At 45.8% G+C, this 22,349-nt stretch overlaps 1 protein-coding gene across 4 annotated transcripts in view; it reads left to right on the forward strand.

The window, feature by feature from the left end:
* The window catches only part of LOC308578779 (neuronal migration protein doublecortin), a 121,318-nt gene that overhangs the window by 32,011 nt on the left and 66,958 nt on the right, over positions 1 to 22,349 (forward strand). The window lies entirely within an intron of this gene.

The raw sequence follows: 22,349 nt of genomic DNA on the forward strand, positions 1-22,349 counted from the left end.
AGCTGCAAGGACCAGTTGCTAGGTGACAGCCTCTGCAGCACAAAGCGCTGGTCAGTCCTGCCATTTTCAGACAGCTGTGCATAATTTCTATTTGCCTTTCTCTCACTGTCGCTAAATCACAGGGCGCCGAATCGGCATAAAACATCTAATGGAGATTAAAGGGCTGCACTTATTCTCATTGCTTTATGCTTCTTTAAAAACACTTCTTTGGTGAAAAGAGGTTGCACATGGGTAGGCTTGTCTTTGACTAGAGCCAGAGCAGTGGGGTTAAAAATTAATGTCAGGCCAGAGTATTTTTTTGGCATTTAGGGTGTGTGCACGTGTGTGTGTGTGTGTGTGTGTGTGTGTGTGTGTGTAAATACACTCAAAAGATTGGATTACTCATTGTGGACAGGCAAAATCAAATAACAGGTGGGGTAAGATTACCTTTGAAGGAGAAAGAGCTGTAGCCTGTAGCTCAGTGGCAGAGTACTTGGTTTGATGCCCAGAATCTCTAGTTTGGGCTGGGAATGTCCCCTGCCTGAGATCCTGGACAGCTTCTGCTGGTTAGTGAACAGTTATTGCGCTGTATGGGCCAGTGGTCTGACTCTATAAAAGGCAACTTTCTGTATTTCTGCAAGGGGGCTATGAACTTAACTTCCTTTTCTTTGTTAATAGGGAAAAAAGCTTTTCTGCCACTTCAGGGAGCCAGTTGGCTGACCTCAGTAATCCAAGGGTGTTCCCTTTGTAATTGAAGAACCTTTGGCCCTCCAGATGTTGCTGAACTGGAACTTGCATCACTCCCATTGCCTGGGGCTAATGGGAGTTGTAGTTCAGCAACATCCGGAGGGCCGAATGTTCCTTGCACCTGGTATAGAAGGCCATTCCTAGGCAGGTTCTTGGGAAGGTGGAGGAGATGACTGCTCTAATTGAAACAGAGTTCGCCAGCATGCAAAGTTGAGAGCCATTCCAGAGACATATTTTGTCTCTGTGCGCTGCTAGAAGATCAGATCCAAATTCCTTAGATGGCATCATTGTAATCAATGTTAGTCCTACTCAAAGTAGACCCACTGAATCAATGGGATTCAATGGCTGTGTGTCTGTAAGTGTGATGACTACAGAGAGTGAAAAGTCTTATCTTCTATGGGCAGGGAGCAGGGGAAGGTGGAACCCTGATCATCAAATGTTGATTTTCAGAGTTGAATGAAATTGCAAATGGAGATAGATAAACAGATGGTACCTGAACATGAGCACATGAGTGGGTGGGCCATTTGGAACTAGGATGATCTTCATTCTAATCCTCTTTCACTCAGCTAACCCTGTTCCATCTATTATTATAATGCTCACACACCTTGACTGAATTTCTAGGAAATGAGTTCATTGGCTAGATACAGACTACAGCTGGATCTGCTGGGCTTTTGTCTCCTTAACAGTAGGGTTCCCATATTTCAAAAAGTAAAAAACAGGACACCCCGAAAGTTTTTTTTAAAGGAAACACCCAAAATTGTTGAGCTGGAAAAAAGTGACTTTTCGGTTGACTTTCCTAGGATCCAGGACAAAGCACTGCCTTTTGGAAATCCCTCCCCTCCAGACATCAATTTGGAACACAGGTTGACATATGTCTGTCTCTGGAGACAATAGAAGAGTGTGCCTTTGGGGGTGAAGTCAAATGGTTGGAGAGTTACAGCACCTGCTGTGGCTGTAGAGACCAATATGTCTTATTGCAAGTGGGGCAGATGAAGTTGTGTTGCTCCGCTACTGGAGAGGAGGAAACATCTCTTAATTGTGGGTTTTGGCCTACTTGTCAAATGCCACCCACATCACAAAAACAGAGTAGTCACAGCGGTGCTGCATTCTTGCCCGTCTGTGCATTGGGAGGAAGGATTTGTGTATCTGGCTCTGCTAGAAGTAAGAAGATTAAATCCTTCAATTAGCATAGGATTTGACACAGCAGATAAGACCACAGGGCCCACTGAGGTTTCTGCCTCTTTTTGATTTCCTATCAGGCAGTGCAACAGCTCAGATGCACCAGTGCTAATCAAGATGCCGTATGCTTGCTCAGACCTTAGCTTTTGCAGGGGCTTAAACTCAGAATCTGTTTTAATGGAAGAGGCCATAGCACAGTAATAGAGCATATATTTTGCATGTATAGCATTCATGATCCAAGGGGAAGGCCACCAACAAGGAGGGGTGGTAGCCAAGATGAGGCAAGGTAAAGGTCAGAGGGAGTTCAAGGTGGAGAGAGTTCAAGGTATTGGTTCAGGACCAAGCGCAGTGTTCCTGCCACTGAGGCTGGACATCCAAGTTGTCTCGCCTAAGTTCTGGAGCATCTGACTGAGTTTCAAAGCAGTACTAGATGATTATTAGTCAGAGGGCAGTTGCCAGTTCCTTCGTCTGTAAACAATAACTTCTTTGTGGCAGCTGTGGGGATGTCTGCTTAGGGTTCCCTTGGGGCACTGAAGAGTCAGTAGACCAGCCATCAGAGTCTGGCAGCTGAAGTGTCTCCTGAGGGCCCAGGGGACTAGAGCTCTGTTGCCAGCAGATCCACAGAGCATGGATCCATCCAAGCTTCAGTTGCCAAAGAACTCTGTCTCCAAGGAAACTTTATCTGGGGTTATGGTACCACATCCCAAGTATCTCCAGTTAAAAGGTGGAAAGGGTAGGAACATCCTCTGCCTGAAGCCTTGGAGTACTATCAGCATAGATAACACTGAGCAAGATGGGTCGTTGGTTTGATGTAGTACAAGCCACTTAGGAGGGGGGCAAGTAGTTTGTCTGCATCTGGCTAGCTGAAGCTTTCCCACCCCTGCCTTGAGCACAAACACATGAAGTTTCATTATACTGAGAGGGGTCACTGTTCCATCTAGCTGAGTACTGTCTGCAATGACTGGCAGTGACCCCCTGGGTTTCAGGTAGGGATCTTGCCCCAGCCAAGTCCAGTAGCTTACCAGAGTATTCAGACTCTAGGGTCATATGTGTCACGTTCCAAATACAGTCATACCTCATGTTACGTTCTTTCAGGTTACGTCCCATGGCAACCCGGAAGTACCAGAAAGGGCTACTTCTGGGTTTCGCCGCTCGCGCATGCGCAGACACGCAAAATGATGTCACACGCATGCGCAGAAGCAGCAAATCACAATTCACGTGTGCGCAGATGTTCTGTTGCAGGTTGCGCTCTTTTCATGTCATGAACGGGCCTCTGGAACGGATCCCGTTCACAAGAGGTACCACTGTAGTATTTATAGACCACACGGGGTATGGATGATGATCAGAACATGTACCCTCTAAAGCCTAAACTGGAGGCACATTACATGTGGTTCCTTTTTGTATGTGCTAAGCCGCATCTACAAAGACAGGACTGAGGCTTTTCCTCTGAACTGGTACATCCCGTCAACGTAGCTTTGCCAGTCTCTGTGGCTGGCTGGTCCTTTGGAAGGAATGCTGGATGCATGTGGCTTATTAATTCCGCTGCCAAGTCTTTTCCCAAGCTGGCCTTTTGTTGTAGCTTATTTCTCACCGCAGAGCTCTTTTGATTCCCAGCCCCCTCCTCTCACTGGAGCTTCAGTTCCTCTTGGCTGCTTCTTGCTCACCCCATTGTTACTCCATTTTCAGCCTGGAACTGCATCTCCCCAACATGCACGTCCAGACTATTAGCAAAGTTGGTCCTTTCTCTCTTTTTCTCCCAAGTTCATGTGACCTGTGCCTTTCTTGGATCCAAATACTCCCGTGCATTGACTCAACTCATGTAAAAGAGACAAAAGAATCAGCAAAACATAAGCTGGGCTCACCAGAGCCAGCTGGCAGTTCTGTCTCTCTCTCTCTCTCTCTCTCTCTCTCTCTCTCTCTCTCTGTGTGTGTGTATACACACGTGCGTGCGTGCATACAGAGGGGGAAAGGTGGGTCACCAAACTGTTACAAATGCTTGTTTTGACCTTTAAAAAATGAACTAGAGTTCTCAGAAACAGTTGTGGTTTTCCTTAGGAATTATACTGCTATGTCATAAAGTCCTGTGGAGTGGGGGCTGGCACATCCACATTCTGAAAACTGTAATTTAAAAACCATCTGAGTGTGACTGAACATGCCCTGAATGATACATTCAGCAGAATCAAAGGATGCATGCTTTTCCTAGAGTTACATACCTAAATGCTTTACGTATACACCCATACATACACCCACCCACCCCTTTCTGTCTATAGCGAACTAGCATGGCAGAGATGGAAGTTCAACCTAGCTTTCTCCCATGCATGAAACCATGGCTCAAGACTCCATCCCACTCCTATCAGACTCAGAAGAAACAGAGGATTTGCATGTGAACCAAAAAGCAGCTGCCCTCTTAGAGAATTTTGATATTACTTTCCTTTCAGAAATAGCATTTAACAGTACATTTTTATAGGGACATTACTGTCTTTTCCGAAGATTAATGTTTGTTCTGATTCAGCAGTAAACAGTAGGTTTTCCTGGGGAAAGCGGTGAGACAAATTAAAAAGCTCTCAGACTTATGCCTAGTAATCACACAACAAACCAAAGTGTGAATGAGCCCTTACCCTTATGTTCAGCGATCAGGGAGCAGCTCATTTGGTTAGAGCATGATGCAGATAACACCAAGGTTGCAGGTTCAATCCCTGTATGGGACAGCTGCATATTCCTGCATTCCAGGGTTTTGCGACTAGATGATCCTCAGGGTCCCTACCAACTGTGCAGTTCTATGGTTCTACAAAACACTTTTTATCTGAGAAAATCTGTTCATGGTGCTGAATGCAGGTTCCATTATCAAAACAACTCTGGGCAATGGAAAGGGAAATAAACTAGGAAGACCCTTGATATCACATCCTCTTGCATCCATTCTTATTTATTGAATTTATATATCGCCCTATACCCGGAGGTCTCAGGACAGTTCACAGGACAAAAACAAAATATAAAGCCACATATATAATCAAAATAACAACAACAACCCAATGCCCCCCCCAAGAGCCACATTTTAAAAGGGCACAGGATGTCAATCAAATCAACCAAAGGCTTGGTTAAAAAGGAATATTTTTGCCTGGTGCCTAAAGGTGCATAATGAAGGTGCCAGGTGAACTTCCCTGGGGAGAGCATTCCACAGACAGGGAGCCACAGCAGAGAAGACCCGTTCTCGTGTTGCCGCCCTCCGGACCTCTAGAAGAGGAGGCACACAAAGAAGGGCCTCAGAAGATGATCTCAGGGTCCGGGGAGGCAGTGGCAGAGCAACATGCTGCAGACCCCGGAGTGGAGAACACACGGGGGCATGGTTGTCACGTGTCCCAGGGGCATGACGCATCGCCCGTGTGGGCATGGCACACGTCCTGGGGGCATGGCGCATTGCCCACGTGGGTGTGGCACGTGTCCCAGGGTTGCATGTGCTGGGGGTGCAGCTGTGATGGCACCATTTCCCCAAATGGTACCCAGTGCGGCGCGCTCCCCTGCCCCCCTTAATACGCCAGTGCGGGTAGGTTCATATGGAAAGAGGCAGTCCTTGAGGTATTGCGGTCCTGAGCCATTTAAGGCTTTATAGGTCAAAACCAGCACTTTGAAGTGGGCCAAAGGGGCTCCACAACGTGGAAGAGGACACTCGGGTGATTGTGTCAATACCCGAACCCATTTGGGTGTTCCAGAGGTCAGCTAGGGCTTCGACATGGGCATCAGCTGAACCCACAGCCATTTGGAATCCCACTGGATCCATCAGCCTCCAAGAGCAGACCTTCCTAATAGGAAAAGGTCTGACAGCCTAAATCTCAACAGGAAGTGATCTGCCCATGACAAGGGACTAATGTTGATGTCCCCCAACTTCAAATCACCCGCTTCCTGCCTACTCGAGAAAACAAGGTCCAGATTGTGCCCTGCCATGTGCATTGGGCTGGTGACATTTTGGGACAGCCCCATGGTTGCCTTGACAACCATGAAGTACTGAGCTAGCCCGCTGCCTTGGCATGGATGTTGAAGTCTCCCAGAACCAGCAGTCCTCAATACCTCCTCTGTCAGCTCAGGCAGGGAGACTGCTGGGCAGCGGGGCGGGCAGTAAACCAGCAGAATCCCTAATCTGTCCTGATTGCCCAATGCCAGAAAACACTCTAGACCCCCCCCCAACTGTACAGAGAGCCTGAAGATAAGAGAAAGAATCTCTATAAACCACAGCAACTCTCCCTCCCCGACCCTCAAGTCTGGCCTGACCTGATGCTGCACTGAGTACCCAGGTGGGCACAGCTGGTTAAGACCAGCTCCACCCTGTTCACCCCCTCCCCAGGCCAGGTTTCAGTGATACATGCCAGATCAACCTCCTCATCCAAAATCAGATCATGGATGAGGGAGATTTTATTCTGGGCTGACTTGGCATTCAACAGCAACAGTCGCAGACCTGAGGGATGGCTGATATGACAACCACAATGCCCCAGGTTGGAGTAGGAGCTGGCACACAGCACAGTCACTAACTACCTGGGCCATATGCCCCTTACTCAGCCTGCCCCTCCTCCCATGCAAGACCTCCCCCTCCCTAGAACCACTGTAATTGTGCCTCCCCCTGCTCTCCCCCGCTCCTTTCCTCCAGGAACATCCCACCAAATGCCCTTACATATCTAACTGACCAAGTGGATAGAGGCAGGAGTATGCCCCCCCAGGCTCTCAGCAGGGTGGTCCTTGCTGTGCAACAGCAGCAGGGACCACCTGGGCCAGGTGGCCCCCAGCAGGTGGTCCCTGCTGTGCAACGGCAGCAGTCCTTATGAAGCCTGTCAGGCCCTGTCCTGGGCCAGGTGGATAGAGGCACAAGGATGGCCCCCAGGCTCTCGGCAGGGTGGTCCCCGCTGTGCAACAGCAGCAAGGACTACCTGGGCCAGGTGGACAGAGGCACGAGGACGGTCCCCAGCAGGGTGGTCCCCAATGTGCAACAGCAGCAGTCCTTATGAAGCCTGTCAGGCCCTGTCCTGGGCCAGGTGGATAGAGGCACAAGGATGGCCCCCAGGCTCTCGGCAGGGTGGTCCCCGCTGTGCAACAGCAGCAGGGACTACCTGGGCCAGGTGGATAGAGGCACGAGGACGGTCCCCAGCAGGGCGGTCCCCAATGTGCAACAGCAGCAGTCCTTATGAAGCCTGTCAGGCCCTGCCCTGGGCCAGGTGGATAGAGGCACAAGGATGGCCCCCAGGCTCTCGGCAGGGTGGTCCCCGCTGTGCAACAGCAGCAGGGACTACCTGGGCCAGGTGGATAGAGGCACGAGGACGGTCCCCAGCAGGGCGGTCCCCAATGTGCAACAGCAGCAGTCCTTATGAAGCCTGTCAGGCCCTGCCCTGGGCCAGGTGGATAGAGGCACAAGGATGGCCCCCAGGCTCTCGGCAGGGTGGTCCCCGCTGTGCAACAGCAGCAGGGACTACCTGGGCCAGGTGGATAGAGGCACGAGGACGGTCCCCAGCAGGGTGGTCCCCAATGTGCAACAGCAGCAGTCCTTATGAAGCCTGTCAGGCCCTGTCCTGGGCCAGGTGGATAGAGGCACAAGGATGGCCCCCAGGCTCTCGGCAGGGTGGTCCCCGCTGTGCAACAGCAGCAGGGACTACCTGGGCCAGGTGGATAGAGGCACGAGGACGGTCCCCAGCAGGGCGGTCCCCAAGTGCAACAGCAGCAGTCCTTATGAAGCCTGTCAGGCCCTGCCCTGGGCCAGGTGGATAGAGGCACAAGGATGGCCCCCAGGCTCTCGGCAGGGTGGTCCCCGCTGTGCAACAGCAGCAGGGACTACCTGGGCTAGGTGGATAGAGGCACGAGGACGGTCCCCAGCAGGGTGGTCCCCAATGTGCAACAGCAGCAGTCCTTATGAAGCCTGTCAGGCCCTGTCCTGGGCCAGGTGGATAGAGGCACAAGGATGGCCCCCAGGCTCTCGGCAGGGTGGTCCCCGCTGTGCAACAGCAGCAGGGACTACCTGGGCCAGGTGGATAGAGGCACGAGGACGGTCCCCAGCAGGGCGGTCCCCAATGTGCAACAGCAGCAGTCCTTATGAAGCCTGTCAGGCCCTGCCCTGGGCCAGGTGGATAGAGGCACAAGGATGGCCCCCAGGCTCTCGGCAGGGTGGTCCCCGCTGTGCAACAGCATCAGGGACTACCTGGGCCAGGTGGATAGAGGCACGAGGGCAGGGCGGCAACAGCAGCAATCCTTATGAAGCCTGTCAGGCCCTGCCCTGGGCTAGGTGGGTATAGGCAGGAGCATGGTTCTCAGGTACTCTCTGGAAATGAAGTGATAAAGAGACAATGATGCCAGGAGCTGAGGGAATCTCTGGGGCTGAATCATTGGCATCAGAGGATGTCAGCAGGGAAACATTTTCAAAAATGAATGATGTGGGAAGCACAATCCATGGAAGTTCTTCTCAGTAACCTCTGGCAGAGATCTCTGCAGAACATAGTTCTCTAGCAGCTGCTTCCTATGATCCAGAGAAAGATTTTTTACCAGCATTGGGCTCTCTGGTGGCTCAGGATTCCTCCTCTATGGCTGAAGCTCCCAAGGTGTCTGGCTCAGTCATTCCGTAGCTGACCTTGGTGGTTTGCCAATGAGGTTAAGTGGTAGAACAAATAATGTGGGCAAATGTGGGCAGACAGGAAGGGATGTCAATGACTGAGGCTCTGCCACTAATCCTTTCTCTGTGGTGGATTGGACTCTCTTCCCTAGTCCAATTCAGGCAAGCTCCACCCCTCCAACAAGCATGCAGTGCTGGCTGAGGGATAGGACATTCAAGGAAGGTGACATGGCCACCCACCATGTCACACCTTGTGTGGGACCATAGCCAGCAACACCATAGCCAGGAGTGCTTGCCACTCCTTCCCTCTTGGCACTGGGCACAATGAGGCCCTGTGCTATGGAAGCCAGGCCAATCGGAAGTGACTAGGATATAAGCTGCAAAGAATACAGAGTCAAATCTATACTAAGCATCTGTTAGTTATTAGCATCTAGCGATGCAATCCTTCTGACTTAATTCTCTTTAGCTTCAGCCTTTGCAGTTCTGCAGTATGTTTGACCCAAATATCCCCATTGTGGTTTTCATATTTTTACACTTCCGTTCACATAAGTTGAAAGGGCTTCTCCTGATTCTGTTGCAGGAGTTGGTTTAGAGAGCCAGTTCATGGCTCCTTATCAAATTATTGCCAGAGCCCCAAAGGCTCTCTGAAAACACCCTCAAAAACATTCTCCATAGACCCGTCCCATTGCGTCTTCTGCTTATCTCCACTGCTTAAGTACTTACACTTTCAAATTCATTTAGACACAGGGCTTCAGGGAATTTTTATCCTCATACTGATAATAGGAGCATTGTTTGATTTGTTTCAGCCATTATCCTTTTCTTTTGGTAGGATAAAAAAGAGAGTGCATTGTATCCACTTAGGTACTCCATTATTTTCTGGTGAAAGTATGTAGTGATTCTGCTGCTGCCCAATGAAAATGCTGCCACCCAGTATTGCTGAGGTTGGAAGAAAGGATGAGAGGAGAGGAACCATGATCTAAAGCTGTAAAGATTCTGCCGCACCAGCATAGATGTCTTTTAAAGGGGCCAGGTAAATGCATGGATGAGCCAATGTGATGTAGTGGTTAGATTGCCAGATTGGCACCTGGAAGATCAGGGTTCAAATCCCCACTCAGCCATGAAGCTCCCTGGGTGACCTCTGGCAGTCTCTGTCTCTCAGCCTAACCTACTTCACATGGTTGCCATGAGGGGGATGAACCATGGGATCCTAGCAGTTCAAAAGCATGTCAAGTGCAATAGATAAATAGCTACCGCTCTGGCGGGAAGGTAAATGGCATTTCCGTGTGCTGCTCTGGCTTGCCAGAAGCGGCTTCGTCATGCTGTCCTCATGACCCAGAAGCTGTCTGCGGACAATCGCCAGCTCCCTTGGTCTATAGAGCGAGATGAGCGCGCAACTCCAGAGTTGTCCACAACTGGACCTAATGGTCAGGGGTACCTTTACCTTTAATTGTATATTAAATGCTCCTATGTGCTGGTATACACATATATTCTGGCATCTGGAGTTAGTAACTATGAAGGTTATCAGTGGCTACCAGGCAAATTTATTTGTTAGAAACCATTGGCCATCACAATGCAAACAGTATAGAAATTTATTTTAGAATAGGTGGTCCCCAGCACATGGGACCCTATGTTGTGCAATGAAATTTTGGGCTGTTGGGCTGCTAAGGTGAACTGTAGGTGTACCGCATTTATTCCCATCCATCAGCAAGTAGCAGCTACATATTCCTTGGAGAATTAATACAAGGAGCAACGCAGCACATAATGAACAATATTTCCCACCTCTTCATGGAACAGGTATGCAAATGACATTTTGCAGGTATCCTGGCATATCTCCCATCCAAATATGCTGTGGGCATAGTTTTAAATCTCAACGCTATAATTGCCTTCCTCAGCATATGAATTGATGATTCAAATGAAGCTGGAAGTTGGAAGAATTAGGGCAGAAAAAAGAAGAGCAGTGCATAGTTAAAACTGTGGAATTTGCTCCCACAAGTGGTAGTAATGGCCTCAATTTTGGATGACTTTAAAAAAAAGAATTAGACAAATTCATGGGTGATTAACCTATTGATGGCTACTAGCTATGATGGCTTTATGCTGCTTCCATTGTTGGAAGCAGTATGTCCCTGACTACCAGTTGCTGGGTATCATAAGTGGGGAGAGCACTGTTGCACTAAAGTCCTGCTTGTAGGCTTCCCATTGGGGCATCTGGGTGGCCACTGTGAGAACAGGATGCAGGACTGGATGGGCCTTTGGCTTGACCCAGCAGGGCTCTTCCTATGTTCTTATGCTCCATTTAAAGAGCACCGTGATGGTCCTGAACCAGTTTCCTTCCCAAAGCAGCTGTTTGTTGCCTGCAAGGAGACGTTCAGCAATTGTGTTGGAATGGTAATGGAACATCTTTTCCAGCTGTGAGCCTGAGCTGCTGCTGCTGCTGCTGCTGCCATAACCAAGTTGCCCATAAACTCTTTGTTTCGGCAACTGCTGCAGTGCAGAAAAAAAAGCAGAACAGGCTGGTCTGCAGCCAACCTTCTGGATTTGTTAATAGGGAAAGATGTCCAAAGGGAAAACGTTTGTCAATATGGCCTTCCCTTCGCTTTGCTTATTTGTTTTGTAAGGTGAGAAAGACCCCCATCTTTTCATTTAAAAAATAATTTATTTCCTTGTTGCTTGGCAGCAATCCGTGGTTTCAAACATTCATGGTACAAATTTAAATAGTATCAGCAATCCTGGGGAGCTACTGATCAGCAGCAAATCTACACTGCTAGCAGTGCTTCTGAAATTCTCCTCCCCTTAATGTCTCACTGGATTTCAAAGCTCTGAATTACTTAGTCCACAGTGGAGTGAACGTATTATGAATTCTCCACCATGCCATGATTTTTTTTTCCAAATTAAATTTTCTTCAAAGCGTGGTGCTGCAGCTTCCAGTCCTTGTAGTTTATTTGCATCTTGCCATTCTACTCTCTGCATTGCCAAAGCAACCCAAGCACTACCTGCACAACCAGCATGCCAATTTATTGCACTCTTATCACAATGACTTTACATATGAAGTTGCCTTTACATAGAAAGTTGCCATTGGCCAATTTAGCTCAGCACTGTCCACCCTGACTAGGAGCAGTGATTCAAAATTCCAGACAGCCCCACCTGGTGATGCCAGGGACTGAAGCTGGGGCCTTCTGCATGCAAAGCAGATGCTCTTATCACTGAGCTTAAGCCCTTCTCCCCCTAGTCAGGGATTGCTCTACCTCCTTACCTCTGCCTCTTGGATCACTCTGGCTCCTTAGGATGGCCATTGTCAAATTCCATTGGGATCTTCATTCTTGTATGAGTTAAACAGATGGGAGAATATCACCAGCTCTGTATTTCCTGTCATACTGATGAAATGAAGGAAGTAGCCACACTTGGCATATCCCCCACCCCCATTTTACAACTCTTGAAGGTACATTTGTGAGCCATGGGCTAGCAATATCAGCAAGTCTCTGGTTTTGCAGGCCAGAAATATGAATCTTGGGGGCTTATAACACGTATTGCAAATAAAGGAAATATAATGACAACCAGATTGCTCCACGGCTTAGATTCAGACCAAAGTCAGAGAATACTTATTTTCCCACCCCCATCCATTCAGTCAGCTCCTAAATACCCTCTCATGCATCCATTCATCCAACCAACCAACCAAACCCCAAGCTCCACCAACCCGCCAGTGCTTCTCAAACCCACCTTCCATAGCTGAGGGTAGGGGAATCAATGGCAATAGTAGGGATTGATTTGGATTGAATGAGAAAGGTTTCAGGATTGGTTAAGGGTTGAGGAAGAGGCTGAACAATGTTGCTCCCCTGACAAGTCCGTATTGGTTTGGAATGGCTCAGAATAAACTGCGCCAAAATTACCTATTTTTTTCTAAAGCTGGAGGTGGGGGCTCAGCTCTCTCTAACATGGGCTGCTCTTTAACCCTCTCAACTACTTTACTCCAATTGCTGAATGACCACTGAGAAGTAAACACACATTCACACCCACCCACCACCCCACACTCATAAGGAAAGAAGAGCTGCATTGAAATGGTATGAGGAACATGGCAGATGGTGGGTAATGATGACAGATTGATTCTAGATTGACATGGATAGAATTTTACCCTTTGGCTCTTGAGTACCTAATGCATTCCATTTTTTGCTGTAGCACCTTCAAGATACAAATGTTTTTATTTGCATCTTTCTCGTTTGCCTGCCAAATAAAAGTGAAGACTCTTCAAGTTCTACATTTTGTCAAAACATAGCTCTGTTGATTTGCTTCTGCCTATATGCAGAGAAGGTCCAGGACCCCAGAAAATCTGAGGACTATATTTATATTGAGTTACCAAATCCAGCCCTTAGCCTGACCTAGCCAAATGAGAGCAGAAGGGGTCTAAATCATTTCCCTGAAGACTGCAAAGGGATTTTCTATGGACATAGAAGGCAGCAGGGAGCTGATGAGCCTTTGCATATGGTTCGGCCATGTGGCAGAAGGAATGTGACATGTCCAAATAGCTAGGGCCTTGAAGAGGTCTCAAATACCATAATCACAGGTGCAAAAGTGGACGGATTATCTTTGATGCAGAAATCACTGTCATAGGCCATCTGAACATTTTCTATTACTGCCTGGCAAGGTGTGTAAGTAGATAAATGAAGCAAAAGCAGAGTGAAGGGACGAGGTAAGCAAAATCCTGGATTGGCACATTTGGAACTTATGCAGTGGGGTGCAGAAAAGACCAGTAGTATGAAGAAGATACCTGAGTTTTAATTTCTTTTTGAAAATTATTTTAAAATAAATTATTATTACTATTATTAACCATTATTCACCACTTACTACATAACTTGTCTCAAAGCAACTTACAGTTGCTTAAAAAAAGAAACAGCAGCCCCATAATGATGCAAATATAAAACAACATAGAGAGAATGATATGCTTACTAAAACTGCAATATTATCCTGCAATATGATAAAATGACAACTTCTAATCCAACCCATTTCAATGCAAAGCAAATGCAAAACAATTGTGGGGAGGATAATCAATTAAGTATCATCTCCAGACTGAAAGTAACAGCAAATACTGATAATATTTGCTGGATTGATTTTTGTTCCAGACATGGGACAAATAAGTGCTCAACCGCCATTTCCCCTCCCATTTCCACTTCCGGCAAAAAACCTAATATCCCTACTTCATAGTGTCTAATGCTTCCTCCAAAATGTGCTTCACAATGTATCATTTAAAGCACCAATGGATCCAGCTTGTGGGCCAGATCCTTACCTCCCTCAACTCCCCACAGGTCAACTTTGACAGGTGTTTGGGGCCATCCACCTGTCAGTCACTTTGCACAATTAGGAGGCCAGGTGATGACTTCAAAGGGGCTCCCTTTAGTAGCATTTGGGTCAGAGGTAGAGTGAGCTCCTTTGAAGGTGGGCAGCTAGCCAGTGGCAATCAGGAAAAGCAACACTCCCATGCAACAGGTGATGATAGTGATGGTGGTGTAAAAGGTAAATTGGGGTGACCTCAAGCCTATCTCCCCCAACCCCAACCTTTGAAACTGTTGGGATATTCAGACCAGACAAAAGAAAGAACGTCAGTCAGTGCGCTGTTAAAACTATGGAACTCACTCCTACAGGAAGGAGTGATAGCCACCAACCTGGTTGACTTTAAAAGAAGATTAAACAAATTAATGGATGATAAGGCTATCAAAGTCTACTAGCCGTGATGGCTTAACTTTGCCTCCAGTCAGAGGTAGGAATGCTTCTGAACATCAGTTGCTGGAAACCAGGAGAGGAGAATGTTGTTGTGCTTAAGCTTGCTAGCTTCCCATGGGCATCTAGTTGGCCATTGTGAGAACATGATGCAGGACTAGATGGGTGACCAGCCTGATCCAGCAGGGTCTTCTTATATTCTTATATTTTGGCTTACATTCCTATGATGTCACTTGCATGGTAGGGATACGCATGGAAATATAGTGATAAAGGTAGGTTATGAATGGGTGGATGAATATTAGCTGCAATTTCCCTTCTCTTCCTTTCCCTCTGCCTCTGCTGCTTTTGATGTAAGCTCCCAGGTGATACCTCTTCCACCTGCACCAGCCAAGCGGTCCAGAAGGAGAAACTGGATGAGAGCTGGTGGATATTATTATATAAAATCTCTCTACTCAAATGTCATTTCCAGAATCTCATAGCTGGAGGTCTGGCCCCAAACTTGGTTAGCAAAAGTGTAGCCAAAGAAAAATGCTGGTGGGTTATATCCAATAAGACACTGAAATTCATAGATCTAAGTTAGTAATGTTCATTATTTTCAATAGGTCTGCTATGAAAAGGAATATCATTGGTTACAAGCTGATGCTTCCTCAGTGCACTTTTTAAAAAATCCATTATAATGTAGTTAAAAGTGCATCTGCTATAGGGTAAGATAGATATGTAAAGCTAAAATATAGATATTCAAGATACACATTTTTTCAACATGATTCTTTTATCTGGGAAAATCTGATGCCACAAAATAATGCATCATAGGAGGCAGGGGGGAAGGATAAATTTCATCTGATAAATAATTACAGGAGCATAAATAAAAAATAATTTATTCTTTTAAAAATATCCCTCGGGTTTGGCACTTCTCCAGAGCTCTTTAAAACATAACATGAGTCTTGGATACCAATGATGATTTCTCCAGACAATCACAAACTCAGCTAATTTGATATTGAAACGGCTGTGATAGATGATTTAAGCAGAGCTCAATAAATCATGTGTTGGAAAACTTGTTGGTTGCTTATTTCCTGGGTATGCCCTTCCATTTTACCACAGCTCAGTAACACATCCTTTGCATATAAAAGGTCCCTGTTTTAGTCTCCTGAGACTTTACTTAAAGGGTGTTTGGTATGAAGGCTGTAGAAATATCTGGAGAGCTGCTGTCAGTCATAGTAGACAAGGGATGGGGAACCCATGACTCTCCATATGTCATTGGACTGCAGCTCCCATTGTTCCTGACTACTGGCCCAACTGAGGACTCGTCCACATTTCCATGTGTTCTGGGATTTCTAGGCACGGTTCTGAGAGGTTTTTCTTTCCCTAAGAAAACCCACTGTTTACTGCTGAATTGGAACAAACATCAACCACAGAAAACCTGATTGGAATTGGAACAAACATCAATTGGGTTTTCTGCAGGTTGACATTAGTTCTGATTCAGCAGTAAACAGCAGGTTTTCTCAGGGAAAGTGACGAGACAGAAGAAAAACCTCTCAGACCCATGCCTAGAAATCAGAGGACAACCGGAAGTGTGGACAAGCCTGACTGGGGCTGATGGGAACTGGAGTACAGCAACATCTGAAGGGCCACAGATGGTCAGGGATGATGGGAATTGTAGTCCAAAAACAACTGGAGACCCAACTTTGGGAAATGCTGCCCTAGACCAAATGGTACCCTGGCAAAAAGCATACTATTATTATATATTAAATTTCTACACTGCCCTTCAACTGAGGCTCATAGGGCAGTTTACAATATAAAGGCACAAAAATACATACCATAGTAACAGACAAAAAAACAACACCTAACACCCAAGCCACTGATTCAGTTTTTGTATACCATTTCATTGTGTTTCTATCATTTTGGGACTTTGATTCGGATGTTTATGCAAGATTTATCCCTGCCATGTAGGATGATAAATTTGCATGGATCACAGTCTCAGTCAGTCACAATAATACACACATAATTTGTTGATTGAGCACTGGTGTACATTTCCCCGTGTTTTATACCCATCCTGCAAAAGTTAACACAGTGTTGGCCATATGAGGCTTTGTTGCCATCCTTATAGATTAATTGCTTGCACAATTTTTATATTAGTAGTTGAGTGGCTGGATGGATCAGCAGTTTGACAATGAATAAAACAGCTTCATGTGCCATTACTAAATAAGAAAGCAAGGCTCATGGCTAATGTGGGGTGAGGAGGAAGTGGAAGATCATGAAGTGAAGGATCTGTCATGTGTTGCTTTCACACTAGTGAATTATCCAATTCCTGCCCAAGCTAGGGATGCCTGAGTAATTTATTTTTGGGGATTCTGATGCAAACTGATCTGATGTGAACCTCCTGGACCAAAGCGCAGATCAGAATATATTGGTTCTTTGGATTTCACACTTCTCTGACTTTTGTTAGAGAAGTCATTTAGAAATGTGTATTCATTCATTTATTTTTTAAAAAGGGGGTTCAAAAGTACAGATTAATATATGCATCTAAAATATTGGTGGGTGGGTGGGTGGATGTGTTTATAGGGATTAATCCAGAGGTGGAGCAGATATGAAGCAGAAATAGACTGCTCCATCCACACCAAGAAAACCTCCTTTCCATGTGCTTTCCAAATTCTGCCACTCATTATGCACCACTGGAGAGGGTAGTGAAATGCAGAAGCAATCAGCACAAAGTGCAAACAGAATGAAATATGCATCAGAAGAATTAAATATGTATTGGGTTGGATTCTACAACTGTAAACCTGACCCTTGGTGGGAAAAGAGCTCACTGTCTCTGACTCCATTCATTTCTACAGATGTTTCCCAACTGTGCTCCAGAGAGAACACTGGAGATGTTCAGTGGTAGTCTAGGCATGACTGATAAATTTATCTACAATGCATAGTGATTTAATGGTAGATACATCAGGGTGTTTTAGAAGACAAATCACAGTGCAGAAAGCATTCATTGAGGATGGGGAGCTTGAAAAATACCGTCACCACTAGTGATGAAGATTAAGCTTCAGTTTGGGGGCACCAGAGATGGGTAAAAAAACAACCAAGGGAGGGGTTCACTGCCATCACTGGAATTCCCAGTGGTTGCCATTCTGTCCCCACCCTGCAAAGACACAGAGCCATGCTATCCATGAAATATCATTACTCTGATCATTATCCTGGGGTGGCATCTCTCAATCACTGCATTCATTTAATATAAATAGAAACAGGAAGGCAGATAATAAGCTCAATGGCTTGGATATACCTTTGCTGCAATAGTTGGGGATCTTTTTCCTGACTAGGGGCCACATTCCCTCCTGGGGAACTTGAGGGTGTATGTCAATGGTGAGTGGAGCTAGAGTTAATTTGACATAGCTATAATTAAACCATACAATTGTCTATAACTATATGCAACTCCAGGCAAATTTCCCACTCCTGTTACTTCTTTCCCAGTAAGCAAAGGAGACACCAAAGAGATTTCATTACATTTAATTTCTGTCCTTCCACAGCACTGCTACATGTATGTAAATTTTGGACTCCTCATCGCTATCCAGAGTTTATTTTCCCATTGCCTCATTCTCAGAGTCTCCTTGCCCCACCCTACTTGAAGCCCTGAAATTGAAGTTGAATCCTGACAAGACAGAAGTACTGTTTTTTGGGACACAGGGGGCAGGCTGGTGTGGAGGACTCCCTGGTCCTGAATGGGGTAACTGTGCCCCTGAAGGACCAGGTGTGCAGCCTGGGAGTCATTTTGGACTCACAGCTGTCCATGGAGGCGCAGGTCAATTCTGTATCCAGGGCAGCTGTCTACTAACTCCACCTGGTACGCAGGCTGAGACCCTACCTGCCCGCGGACTGCCTCGCCAGAGTGGTGCATGCTCTGGTTATCTCACGCTTGGACTACTGCAATGCACTCTACGTGGGGCTACCTTTGAAGGTGACTCGGAAACTACAACTAATCCAGAATGCGGCAGCTAGACTGGTGACTGGGGGCAGCCGCCGAGACCACATAACACCGGTCTTGAAAGACCTACATTGGCTCCCAGTACGTTTCTGAGCACAATTCAAAGTGCTGGTGTTGACCTTTAAAGCCCTAAACGGCCTCGGTCCAGTATACCTGAAGGAGCGTCTCCACCCCCATCGTTCTACCCAGACACTGAGGTCCAGCACCGAGGGCCTTCTGGCAGTTCCCTCATTGCGAGAAGCAAAGTTACAGGGAACCAGGCAGAGGGCCTTCTCGGTAGTGGCACCCTCCGTGGAACGCCCTTCCAGCAGATGTCAAAGCAATAAATAACTACCTGACATTCAGAAGACATCTTAAGGCAGCCCTGTTCAGGGAAGTTTTTAATGTGTGATATTTTAGTGTATTTTTGGTTTCTATGGAAGCCACCCAGAGTGGCTGGGGAAACCCAGTCAGATGGGCGGGGTAGAAATAATAAATTATTATTATTGTTATTATAAAATCCTAACAGCTGCCAATAAATTATAAATAAACTCAGTTTCCTATTTGAATGGAAATGCTTTCAGATGAACTAATACTGCAGTTTCTGGGCCCATTGGAATAATTTTGGCTATCTTTTAAAAGGTGGTGTGCATTTATTATTTATTTCTCGAAATATTTTTAAACTATCCTTCAGCAATTGGATATTGGGGCAGAGTACAGAATAAGACCAAATAGGCCATACAACTATAAAAACCACAATCGTTAATATATAAACCATAAAATACAACTAAAAGAATGTTAAAAGGTTTAGTTTAGTTTCCAGTACTGTTGTGCTGGATTGCTACCAAATGCATTTGCTGTCAGCCTTTGTCTGTTGAGTTAGTTATGACAGCGATCATTTTGCGTGGGAGTTCTGTTCCTGGATCCCAAGCATGTTGGCGGCATACATATAAACCTGCTCTGCTCCACCCCATCCCCTTTCTGCCCTGTTCTGGGCCCAAAAGGACCTGGGCATCAGTTGGCCCACGCAAAATGGTCGCCACCTGTATTTATTATTTGTACCTAGAGCCCTCTCTTCACCCATATGCTCCCAGTTAACAGAGGTACAAATGATAGTAAGATCATTGATGTGTTTTAACTGTTTTTGTGGAATGCTCAATCCAAAAAGAAAACTCTCTCAGCAATTTACCCCAAAAGAAATGTAAAAATTGAGATAAAATAAGATCAAAAAAGAAGTACACAGGATAAAACCATCAAAAATACAGATTCAACCAACATAATCTAAAAGCAAGTACACTGTAATGTTCCTGGAATTCAGTTTGTGTTTTATGTCGTCTGGTTCACCAGAGTCCTGAAAAATTTCTGTCCAGTGTTGACACAAAACTTAAGGGGAGGGGCCTGTAGAGACTTGGCTGTACTGCACAGAGCTGAGAGGCAATTCAAAACCTGAGGCCTTTATTCCACAGCAGAACATGGTTTCCTGAAATCTTCCCCATGGCCCGTTTCAGGCTGGCTGGAACCCTGCAAGCCAGAGCTCTCTGGCTAGGGACTGGGAAAGCGGTGCAACATTTTGTTTCTGGTTCCCCCTTGTTCCCTCTAATGCCAAACAGAGTGGCTGTGTGCCAGCTACTAAGGTAGTAAACTGCCCACCAACCCTCCATGAGCTCCCTCTCCCTACTCTGTAAACTTTGAATTGCACCGCATGCTGGAGACTCACAGCTTAAAAGAGCCCTACTTGTAAATAGATAATATTTGCCAGAATAAAAAATAACTCACGATCTGAAGGAAATATTTGGTCTCCAATCTGTCAAAAGGGTGATGTAAGCAGCATGAAACCCCTTTTTCCTGTGTCAGCACTTACAACCTCAGTGCTTAACCAATAATTGCCATCAGCTTTGCCATGACAAAGTACAAATCTGTTTTGCACAGAGGTTAAGAGCATCTGTACACTGTCTCTGCAGCAGCTAAGGGCAGCTTAATTTGTAATTAAAGTCTTTAATTTCAGATAATCTTCATTAAGAATATAATATTTCCTCGTATCCAAATTCTTTCAGGGTTGATTGTCACAGATGTAAAACAGCAAGTCTTTTTTTGCATCAAGTACTTCTTTGGAGGACAAGCTGAATGCAAAACCACCAGTTAGATTTCTTACAGCAAAGGAAGACTGAGAGTTCAGTAGGTATTGTTGCACACCACCCCAATCTCTGACCAGTGCAGGATTCCAGGGGTTCCAGGCACTTAGCCAGGGTTCAATTTCCTCAGAATGAGGCACAGCAGAAACTGTGGCATCTTTAGGATATATGGTTTGCTTACACACATATAAAACCTTAGCGTCTGATGGAGAGGCTCATAGCATTCACACAATAAGGTCTTACTTCTCCCATAGCCACAGCCTTGGATCCCAGCAGAAATATGTCATGGCTCTGTCTCTGCAGTCGCTGCCTACTTCTAGCCCAGCCCTTTCACACAATTCTGCACTGGCTTTTGACCTCATAAGGACCGGACTATTGAGGGCGGGACCCATTTGTCCTCTGTTACCACTTCCTCTGTTACCTTAACATCTCATACTTTGGGGCCATTAGCAAGAAGCTGGGCTGGTTATTCCAGCAACTGAATCCTTGCTGGATCCAGGAATGTGACGGGACTCAGACATACAGCCTAACTCCTGCCCAACTCACAAAAGCATATTCACACATTTACAGTATGAATAATGGGGCTTTTTGACTGGATAATTAAGATGTGTTAAATCCCTCTTTATGGAAAGGTCAACAACTCTACTCCATATTTTTAGGGAAGATCTGTAAACCTAACGAATAGTTATATATGGCGCAGCCTTGACAAGCACATGCATATTAGGAAAGATTCACACTGAAATGCTGCTACATTTTCATGTGATTTTTTAAAACTGAACTAATGTGAGGAATTGAATTTAAGATGGGGGGGAAATGAGAAACTGGAATAACTGGAATCGTCATATTTACCCATTTCTATCAGCCTGCTTCAGTTCCCCACCCCTACCATAGAAGGCAGGCAGGCGGAGCAGCCATTTTTCATTTATATTCACCACAAGTCTGTTAAGTCAGCCATTAATGTTCCAATCCGGTGGATAGTTTAAAAGATAATGACTTGCTGTTTTAAAAAAAACATATCGGTATAGACAGTGCTGCCATGGTATCCTTGACAAAGGTATTATCTTTTCCTAATCCTGTTTAAAGCTTGAGTATGAATGTTTTCCATCTTTCACTCTCTCAAATGCAGCGTGCTGCATCCTGATTTCGGACAGTGATCCCTGCAAACAAATGAAATGTGTATATTGCAAGGCATTCATACAAAGTGTCGGCAAAGCATGAAATTTTTAGTACAAGAGTGCGTTAGGAGAGTGGTGAAAATTTCACGCTCAACTATGCACAATGATCTGAATGGATTACATTGGGGAAAGTTTGCCAGCAATGATTTGAAGTGTGTTTTATTCAACACTGATAATGTCTCCATTTCCTCTGAGTCAAATGTGTTAGCCAGAGTTATTTCATTATTTACTATATATTTTAAAATGTGTAATGGCCATCAACTTGGATAGCTTTAAAAGAGGAGTGGACAAATACAAAGGCTACTAGCTCCATGCACAAAGCGTTGCAAGTTCAGTGCTATGCCTTTGCCTACAGTTTGATTTCATATGTCTGGAATTTTCTGAACATAGCTGGGATTCGTCCTTCAGAAATGGCGCCTGGGCAGAATTTTTGGAAACCGGTTAAAATGTCTGGGAAAATCCGGGCATATGGCAACCCATGTTGGAAGTTTAAAGTTTTGGCAAATTTCCAAAAAACAAACAAACGAAAAATAGCTTTAAAACTTTGCCAAGAAAAGCTCAACAACCTTTGTGTTCGGATTTTCACTTCTTGAAATATGACATCCCTGTGCAGTTATTATTATCATAGCACTTGTGCTGAGTTTGTATCCTGTTTCTTTCAGTTGTTTAATCAAGATGGCTGCTAGTCCATTTATGCACTAGAGAGTAACCTCCATTGAACACAATGGAAAATATTTCTGAGCAGGCCCCTGCAGGTGGGGGGCAAGCAGGTGCACTTGCCCCAGGCCTCAGAGGGCTGAGCTGGCCCAGGCCCCCACCAGGGACCTGCTGCATTTTTGTTAGAATTTATAAGTTTATTCTAACAACGCTCCCTCCCAGGGCCTCAAACAAACTCAGCACAG

This window comes from Podarcis bocagei, assembly GCF_964188305.1.
Source record: "Podarcis bocagei genome assembly, chromosome: Z".
NCBI lineage: Eukaryota > Metazoa > Chordata > Lepidosauria > Squamata > Lacertidae > Podarcis > Podarcis bocagei.